The 7,854-nt window shown below is 36.7% G+C and overlaps 1 pseudogene; it reads right to left on the bottom strand.

The window, feature by feature from the left end:
- Positions 1–1,503: 1,503 nt before the first annotated feature.
- On the bottom strand, positions 1,504–1,622 carry LOC112470092 (annotated as a pseudogene).
- Positions 1,623–7,854: the final 6,232 nt, after the last annotated feature.

The raw sequence follows: 7,854 nt of genomic DNA, 5'->3' as shown, positions 1-7,854 counted from the left end.
ATTAGTGAGCCCACTGAGAAGGCACTGGATAGTTGATGTTAAGAGATGTTCCGTAGGATCTTCATCTGATTGTTAAGAGGGCTGATTATTGAGAATCTCTTCCACAAGGACACCTTTTGGTGAGCGTTCACATCCCATTCTGAGTCCATTCCAATATATGCATTCGTACACACATTCTCCAAACTTCCTCGTCACTCATCCTTCACTCTTGGTTTTTTCAAAGTTTTTACCATGTGGCTAAACTATTAATTACCTTCTATAAATTAGTGTAGATTTGACCTCTGATTATCTTTATGTTTAGACAAAGTAAAACGAAAATGACTTCAAACAACAAAACCCTAGATATGCTGCTTGAAATTCTGCCAAAGGGGAGAATTTCCTTTTACCAGTGTCTTTCAGAGTTGTAACAGTGAAAAGCCCACTCATGATTGTTATCTGCATTATCATGCAGAAGAGTCTATAAAACAGGCTCCGTTTTTTTTTTTTTTCCTCTTTTAAGCCTAGCTTTCCATAAAGAACTCCCCATGACGCTTGAACCTGACATGGTTGAGTGCTGGGCACACCCATCTTTATGGGTTGGTGACTCAGATAACACCCAGTTCTGGATGATCAACTCAGGACACACAGTTACTTGTTGTCCCATATTCAGGTATTCAGTCTACCAGGATCCATAAGTACCTCAAGAGCTGTTGCTTCAAAGCCATATGAGCCTGGACTATTATTTTTCTATTAGGGTTTGCCACAGGCTCTCTACAGTATTAACCCTGCCTCAGACACTTTGAGCACAAATAGATCTGTGGTTTCTCAACGTCCAAATGTTTGCAGCTACCTGGACCATCTGGAGAGCCTTTGCTTGTCCTGGGCCTCCCTAAAAGGTGGTGCCCTCATGATTTACTTGGTAAATTAAATGGATTGAAGCAGCACAAATGAATGTAGTCTATATTGCCTCCAAAGTTCAAAGAGGACACTTTCTTAGTTGTAGTGGGTTCATGATGCAGCAAATTTTCTTGCAGTTTGAAGAGGCTTTCCTGATATGTCCCAGGCAACTGGAACTGCTGAACTTTCAATGTAGGAGCAAGCCTTTGAATTTTTATCTTTGACTCTGGCCCTCCTGTGACTCACTAAGAGATCTGGGGTAATTGTTATCAACATTCTGCCTTATGCAGTATGAGGTGATCAAGGTGTCTGTGGAATAAATCATGACAGAACTGACATAACCCTGAGATAAGAGGGTGTGGTATACTTCTTCCAGGTGAACGCATTATGTCTACTGAGTGAAAGAAAAAAAATTATCAAATACCAGGATCTGTTGTTTTGCTTTGATAACAAGACTACTTAAAACATTTTAAAAATAGTATTTGCTTCAATTATGAGACTACTTTAAGAACGATGGGACATTTATTTATTTATTTATTATTTATTTTTTAGACGAGGCAACACTTGATTGACCTCACAGATTGCAAGGACCTTGCTAGCTTACAATTCCTTATTTTTTATTTTTTATGCCTATAGCACCTTGTCTTCCTAAGTGGTCTCCCATCCAAGTACTAACCAGGCCTGACTCTGCTTAGCTTCCGAGATCGGACGGGATCAGGCTTATTCAGGGTGGCATGGCCATAGACCAGCGGGACATTTAATATCACCATCCGATTAAGTTTTTAAAAATCCAGCAACCTTCAAAACCCATTTTCCTTTATCATAGACTAAATCGTTGAGTACAATGGGGTTGGGATAAAAATCAATCTTTCCGAATCTTTTAGGTCTTTGATGGTGGTCCTTAACTCAATGATTCCACCTGTGGTATTGCTTTAGGTTTACTATTTTGTATGAAGATATGGTATGGAAATAGTTTTAAAGGTTTCCACTTGGCCCTTCCTCACGCTATGGCTCAATTTTCAAGTATGACTATTCTAGCCGTACATGTCGGAAGGACATACAAACTACAGGGTGGGTTCACAGATCTCACATCTCATTTTTATAACTCTTCGCTTGACTGGTGGACCACAACAGTATTCTGTTTCCCCAGGAACTGACGTTAACTCAGAGCCAGTATCTAAAAATTGCTGGAAAATCTGGAAATTTTCTTTTCCTCTCTAATTCTCAGTTTCTTCATCTGTGACAGGAAGAGAAATATTGCAGCTGCTAACAGGTTTGTGGTGAAGATTAATGAGAGGGGACAAGCAAAACTCTCAACAGAGTACCTGACACGAGGTTGAGCCTAAAAATGCTAGTATCACCAGGATTCTTGAAGATGATGGTATCTCTTTTTAAGCCATGTAGCAGACTTGCATCTTTCCTCATTTAGGTGATGAACAATTCTTCATTACATTTATTCCTTGGCATTTTATTGTTTTTGTTGTTACTCTTGTGTGTCCATTGGCAATGAAAATACCACACTTAAGAAGATACATAACACTAAAAATTTTACAAATAGAATTATAATTTTATTTGAATTGGAAAATTGGATGTTTGATTCTATTTTGCACTGTGAAACCTTAAAGTAACAGGGCATGACGATGCTGTTTAGAACTACACCCTGTGGTCAGTGGTCAATGGTTTCTTTAAAACCTGACCTCTTCACTAGGCTGCAAGTTCCCTGAGGTCTGCAGTCAAGTCTGCTCCCTTATTGCTCTAAATTTGTTATAGGCCTGCTCTCGTACGTGCATGGGAAGTATCTGTTACTTGAACAAATAAATGGCTTTACAGAAGCATCTGATTTGCCTCTTATTTCCCACCCTTACAAGCTTCCAGCTACATCAAGCTTTTTACTATTCCCTGAATTCTCTAAGATATTTATCTCTCCATGCCTTTTTGCATGCTATTTTATTTTGGTGTCATGTCTTTCCAGCTCTCTGTCAGACAGAAAATTGTCATGTTAAAGAGTTCCCAAAAGAAACCTTTCCAGAGGGTTCATTAGCAGTGAGTCACTCTTTTACCCTTGCTCTGATAATATTTTGCACTTGCTCTTACTATAATTCTTATTACTTTGAACTTTATTTATGTGTGCACATGTCTGCCTTGCCATGTAGACTCCGCCCAGCATGGCTCCTGGCACACAGATGTGCAGTAAATGTAGAATGAATGCATGAGGCTCAGTTCTGCCCTTCAGTTGAAGGAGAACAGGGGGAATAAACATCCCTGGTTCAAAGAGGAGAGAACATTGCCCATCCATCCTCCACTTTGATGGTGTCTTCCGCCACTAAACAACCAGAAGGGAAGGAAGAACACTTCTTGGTTTCTGAATATCATATTGTCTTGTTGAAAAGCCTAAGTTGCAAACAGAACATTTTTAGACATGACTTAGATCTGAAGGAAGCAATTTCTATATAGGAAAAATGTGAACTAACTAACGTGCAAAGGATAAAATTCTTCAGAAGGAAAGGGTGGTTAGGTGGAGAAACAAAGAAATTGTGTGCAGCACTGAAGAGTTTACTTGGTAATCTGCTTTGTCACTTTCATATAATGGGACTGGAGGATAAGCATCCTGATGTATCATATAGGGTCTTCTTTCAAAAAGAGTTAGGAAAATGGGGATAGCATTTCATTTCCTGAAATGCATCAGTACAAGTTAGATAACTCATTAAATAGAACTTCGATTTTCAGGATAAGGTTTTAGAGAGGAAGACAATCTAACAGAATTTTATTAATTGAAAAACCTTATCCCCCCACTGAAGTGAAGAAATCATTTAAAGAAGTCAATAGAAAAAAATGCCAACTGCAAATAATAAGTTATTTCAGAGGCATGGGAGAAAGAGTATAGCAGTGTTCCTCCAATGAGGAGCTGTGAATATTGGGGTAAGTTAGAAGGGAGAAAGTGCATTGGGGCAGCTATATGGAGGTATATGGCAGTGGGTGATGGCAGCATTAGAAGAGAAGAAGGTCACCGAGCAGGTCTTATGTTAGCAGAATAATCAGGTGTTCTTGTGTTTAGATACTGAAAATACAAATTTCATAATGAAATAACCGATGATTTTATTCACTTAATTTAAAAAATGTTATTGTAGATGTCTTTTTGCATTTGTTTGGCTTTTATTAACCCATGTTTATTGAGTGCTTGTTGTGTGTCAGACACTGTTCTAGATGCTTGAGAGATGAGATTCCTGTTCTCCTAAAAGATTTCTAAAAACCAAACAAAAATTTGGTTACTTATACTTGTTATAAACAATTTATGAGACATTGGGGCTGATACTGTAAAAAATATTATAAAGAAAGGTTAAGTATTTAAAAAGATCTGATGCAAAAATCAAAATTCCATTCTTCTAAATGATGTGAAGATGTGTTGAACAAAAAATCTTTATGTTGCACTTTGTGTCATAAAAGTTATTCAGATTTATAGGATATTACCACATGCTGATTTGAGACCTATCATTGTGGAAAAGAAAGAACAAAAACAAAAGGAAAATAAAAATAAATGACAAAAAAATCCTGAAAGAATCCTGAAATAATAATTAAACTCAATAAATTGAAAAAATACAAAAGACTTAAAACTTTACCAATAAAAAGAAACCATTTTGATGAAGTCCAAGGTTCTTGATTTCTATAAAAATCAGGGATTACAATCCCTGAAAATCAGGAAAGGAGAAAAAATTAAACCATGTGTAGAATTTATAATTTTCTAAGCATTGTCCATGTTCAATCTTATTTAATCTTCCCATTCAACTCTTAAGGAGAATTTTATTTTCTTCACTTAAGAGGAGAGAACAGAGGAGCTGAAAGGGTGGGTAACTTTCTCTGGATCATGAAGTTAGAATGGGCTGGGGAAAAGACTTGAACTTGCCCTATTTGCTTCCAAAGCCTAAACATGTTTTTGAAAAGTGATATTCATTCCCATGGGGCTGTCCAAAAATTATACTCAGCTCTTAAAATGATTCATTTTTAATTTATCATAGTTTCATCTTCTTGATGCAGTGGTCTAGGTAATGAGAAATATCTCGTTCTGCTCCTGGTAGGGGCTGGATTAGCAATTGAACTGGCACACCATTCACACACTCCATGCCTCAGTGTCTCCCCCAGCACCATCACTTGAAGTGCTCTTTTAGACGTTAGTGATATAAAGATAAATAAGACAGAATTCCTGTTCCCACAAGGCTCACAGTACGGTCAGGAGACAGCTACTTCATCAAATAATGAGCTAACAAAATATGTCAAAGTGATTATTATTAAACTTTTGATTCAGTTCCTTTAAATTAAATGCAGAGAATACTTATTAAGTGCTGTTATATGCAAAGAAACTGTAGTTTTATAAACGATGCTCTGGAAAAACTGTATTCTATATATATGACACAGTACAATAAGGAGGATGTAAGGTAAGTGCAGACTTGGTATTTTCATAAGGACAAACCTGTCTTAGCCTGACATGACGTTTTAGAAAAACTCACCTAAGATATTTGCGTAGTTTTAGCAAGAACACAATTTTCACCTTAGCGTGCCAAAGGCAGGTGTACTTAGGTCGAGAGATCAATAAAGCTATTTTTAATTAGGAAAGAAACACAACTTGTTTAACTCATCCCAAAATAGAGCTTTATAAATCAAAGTCAAAGTTATGACTCAGAGTCAAAGTACCTAGTAACTGGCTATCAGTTTAGACGATTAGCATGTCCAATTTTTCTTTTTTTCTTTTTTAGCATATGTTGCTAGAACAACAAGGCTTGTCTGAAGGCACTAAAGGATATTAATACAATATTTAGTTATGAAGAGACATATCTCTATTTAATTGAGAACAAGTAACATCTAGAACTGTTAAATTAGATAATTGCATTCATAGAGTTAAGTGTAGCTAAACTATTATGAGATTATTGCTCTAAGATTATACTTTTTTTCTGGAGGATTTGTCCCTTTTCATCTACCATTCTGTTTTTGATTTTAATTTAGTTTTTAATTGTGTTAATCTCTAGATTAGGCACTTTAGATCTTCCATAGAATTTCAGAGTAAACATCACCAAATGCTTATCAAAATAAAAATTATAGGATATGTTATATCTATGGAAAATATATTTGTAAATGTCCATGTGTTTGAAATAAAGCTATATGCTCCGAGGACATTTTATAGGGCTGTAAAGACTTATTAGAAGACACTCCAGAAGCACAGAAAACTCATTTACATCCTTGTTTCTGAGTTCTTAAATTCCATTGAAATCAAATTTGACAAAATTCATTCAGATCAGATTTGCTGTCAATACCACCTTGTGCTCCGGGACAGTTCTTCCAGTTAAGGGGCTTTCTTCATTTGTCACCTTGCATCCAGTAAGCCAAGTCCAAATCTGTGGAGGAAAAGTAATTAGATATTTTAAGCAGTGATAAGAACATCATGAATAATCAATTTCTATAGCATTACCAGCCACCCAGTGAAGGAAAAGTCTGTAAATGGAAGAATTTATTACAAAATATGAGGGAGCCTATCAGCTTTGATTGTTCAGTATGCATAGATTGCTGGCTTTAAAGGTGGAAATGTAACAGCGGTCGCCTTTAATTTTTCCTCTCAACTAAGAATAAGGTGAGTTGCTCATAAAGACCTCAGTATAAGCAAATGAATGTCTGTCTTTATGGTTGTAAAGATGTATTGTGAGACTCTTCACCAAAATAAGAAACCAGCAAACTGCTTGGGAGTAATTAGAAGTAATCTGATGCACGCCACCTCGCAAAAGAGGAAGAGCTAATTATAATTACAATATATGCTGCTTAGAAACATATTTATTGTGCTTACTTTAAATATATTTACTTCACTTGAGAGAAAAGGATGACAAAATCATTTCCTTGGAATCAAAACAGAGAACATCTTCTACCAACCATATTTATTTCTATTTCGAAAGTTCGTGGTAGACTGTGTTTTAATCTACTTTAACCTTTGGGCTCCTTAAATGTTTAAAACTAACATTGCTTAAGGGGGAAAAAAAAAACAATCATATCCACCTTCAACTCCCCTCTCTCCCCACTGGAGACAGAATGAAATACAGTAATTTGATGCAATAATTTAATCATAGCTTCCTTGAGAAAGGAATTCAACACTTGTACACTCATTAGAAGATGAAACTTGCAGTTAAGCCTCAAAAGTGAAACGAACCACAAAGATCCAGTAGGACTTTCCCAGCAATGTGTATACGGGCTCCTTCATCATGATACATGAGATGTTCACTGCTGTAATTAAAATAACACGAACTAATATCAAAATGTCAAGTCATGACAAAGTAGAAAAGTGGAGGTGGATTAATAATATTCCCATTATTCAAGGTGGCTTTGAGTTATTAAGATGCATTATAAGGCAAAAAACCTGTACCCTATACCCTTGGTTAACTTTCCTTTAATTCTATCTAGAAAGTAACATCTGCATTATCTAGAAGAAACCTGAAATTAAAGTTTAAGTAGAAGAAGAAGGAAATTAAGAGCTAAGGGGATAATTGTAACCTTATAAGAATCCAGTGGTGATGCATTTCTCTGCTTTCAGGGCGTGGCTTGGTTAGGCTGGAAGTGGGTAGAAGTTGAGTGAATTGGTCGCTCTTCACATAGTGCCAGGAGGGTGGGGCACACATACACAGGTAGGCACTTGGCAGAAAGTCTGTCCCTGGTGCTCCCTGGCACTCTGACCACCCAGTGTGTGGAGTTCTTTGTATAATCAGGAGGAGACCCACACATCAAAATACCACTGGGCCTACCTCTGGCCTCACATGACCTTCTCTGTGATGTAGCCTCCATATTATCCAAAGCCTGAATTAAAATCTGCTCCCTGGAGAGGGCAAATCATTGACCATATGTTTAGTCTAAAAATGTAGTTTTCAAAAAAATGTGGTTTTGGAATATGATAAGGTATGTCCTTACACTAGAACCTTCCCTTTGTCCCAAAGATTGGTCGAATGGAAT

This window comes from Pteropus alecto, unplaced genomic scaffold (genome assembly GCF_000325575.1).
Source record: "Pteropus alecto unplaced genomic scaffold, ASM32557v1 scaffold288, whole genome shotgun sequence".
Classification (NCBI taxonomy): domain Eukaryota; kingdom Metazoa; phylum Chordata; class Mammalia; order Chiroptera; family Pteropodidae; genus Pteropus; species Pteropus alecto.
The sequence above is the reverse complement of the archived record's forward strand: the minus strand, read 5'-3'. Positions and strand labels throughout refer to the sequence as shown.